The sequence below is a fragment of the Habropoda laboriosa genome, unplaced genomic scaffold (assembly GCF_001263275.1).
Source record: "Habropoda laboriosa isolate 0110345459 unplaced genomic scaffold, ASM126327v1 scaffold86, whole genome shotgun sequence".
NCBI classification, from domain to species: Eukaryota; Metazoa; Arthropoda; class Insecta; order Hymenoptera; family Apidae; genus Habropoda; species Habropoda laboriosa.
In genome coordinates, this window is record NW_017100212.1 from 1,751,319 (window position 1) to 1,753,573 (window position 2,255).

Below are 2,255 nucleotides of genomic sequence, written 5' to 3' on the forward strand. Positions count from 1 at the left end.
TCTTTCTGGGATGAAAGTGTCCGGGAAGAGGTTCCTTGGAGAATGAGATCGCTCGGAGAAGAGGTTAATTGGCCGGTGATGAAGAGCGTGTTAACCCTTTCGCTGTTGATTGAAACGACGCGTACCTCTTTTATGTTTGAAGACACTTCGAAATATTACAAATCTTACAAAGAAAAGATGGTCATATGTGGATTTTTCATGTAATTGTTTAGTTATTGATTAATACGTACCTGCTTCTTGTGTGGTATATTTTAAAACAAGGAATACATAGCCCCACGTCTCAGTCTGGACACTACAAGTGCCGAATATCTTCCTCAACGTGCTCAAATTCGTACTCAACAGCGAAGGGGTTAATCTTAAGTGGTCAGGTTAGACTTCACTTTTCTTTAACCCCTTAACGCTCGCATTTTTCTCAACTCGACGTACTAAATAAGGTCAATTTTGTCAAGTCAGGTCAGGTCAGTTTTGTGAAAGAAAATAGTTTTAAAAAAGTGCACTTATTGGGCACGTGTGAGTCACGGGTGTGAGGGTTTTCAGTTTAAACAGTGTTTCGTCCGATAATTTAAAAAAAACTATATTTACTCCGTCGTTGACTACGCGGCTCAATTTACTCTCCTGCAATCCTTACAATTCTTACAATTTTTATAGTTCTTATGTTTCTGCCCGGTAGTGCTCCTAACGCGTCCTTATATGCCGGCTTTGACGCCCCTCTCCTGCCTTCGGGAAACCCTGGCGCAAGTTGGGGGTTTCTACCCGGCAAGGACCGCGAGCACGTGGCTGGGTCCTTCCTGACCCAGCCCTTAGCGCGCGCGGGAGTCAGGCGTTGGGACCGGGTTCCTCCGCAGACCGAGAGGTCATAAACCGGCCCGAGTCCCTACCTTCACTCAACCATATTCTTACACAGGCATGAACGTTAAGGGGTTAATAACAACGAGTATTTGCCGATACTGAAGCCTATTATTACCAGCTTCATCAGCACGCGATAACCTACGCAACCTTCTCGAATAAAACAGCCGTCACAAGTAGAACCGGCCTCTCTACCACAGAGGCAAGAAGAACGATTCAGAGACACGGCACAAGACTCGTAGTTTGACCCAATTTAAATAACGAACCCTATTACAACGAGCAAAAAAGAAAAGAGAAGAAAAAAGCGAATCCTTCGTTCTCCGGTTCTCCACAAAACTGCACGCCATTTCTTTATGACATCGTTTCACCGTACAAAATTGCTCGCACAGTGTGTCCTGAAAAAATGACGTTGGCCTGCATCGAGCATAACAATCTTAACCGTTTCCACGATATACACTACTTACCGTTTAATACGAACACATTTGCCCCGCTGACGTTTTATTAAGCCGCATCGTTCGTTCCACAAGAGGGATGTACAAGTAATTTCGATTCGGCGCGGAACGAAGCGGCGGCACCGGTGAACCAGCCGAACCGGAGAGAGAGAAATGTTTGCTCTTCGCGAGACTTGACGAGTAATTTACTGTCACAACTTACTCCGGGACACAATAACGCGCGCTTTGTTCACGAAGGATTAATTATATACCGGGTCCCGTATCACGTCCAGGTGGACGTCCGACGTGTCTGTAAACGACAGCCGTCGTATTTTCATTTCGAACGAACCTAACGACGCGACCGCAGCCAACCGCCGGCGAGCCCCGCTATCGTTACGCCCAAAATATCGTTTCATTCGCTGAATTATCCGTGATTCCCGGCGATATTGCGCGTCGAGCGGTTGATACGCGGTAAATGAAAATTCCATCGGTTGATTAGGAGCCTGTGAATAAACGGATTAAACGAAATATTGAAAATGTATTTCTAATTTTACGGTAGAGATGGTCCGACGGAAAATCGCCGGAGCGTCAATTGTCGAACTGGGATATATTTCGACTATTGCGATCTTTTCCAATGTTCGTTCCTCGAGAAACGAGTAGGCCCTTTTCGCGAGGACTCGAGTAAGCGTGGTATTTTTAAGATAGTTTAACGGTCACGGGGAAAATCCAGGTGTGTGTATGTGTGGTGGGAGTGTGGATGTGGGGTAAGATTCGAAATCATAGTTGACGTAGACATCTAATTTTTATTTTATTTCTTTACTTTCCTTAATGAACTATTATTACTACTATTTTAACCCTTGCACTGCTATCGGCGACTACAGGCGCTTTCAAAATTTGTTCGCACTGTGCTATTGGAGCCTTTCGGCGCCCTTCTGTATTAATTCAAGCCTTAATTTTCGATGCTATATATAATATATT

General features: G+C 44.7%; 1 protein-coding gene across 1 annotated transcript in view; it reads left to right on the forward strand.

Moving 5' to 3' along the window:
* Positions 1-341: 341 nt before the first annotated feature.
* The window catches only part of LOC108570832 (heat shock 70 kDa protein cognate 4-like), a 15,716-nt gene continuing 13,802 nt past the window's right edge, over positions 342-2,255 (forward strand). The window contains exon 1 of the mRNA XM_017932755.1: positions 342-363. The gene's annotated coding sequence lies outside the window, so the exon portion shown is untranslated. The remainder of the gene's footprint in view (positions 364-2,255) is intronic.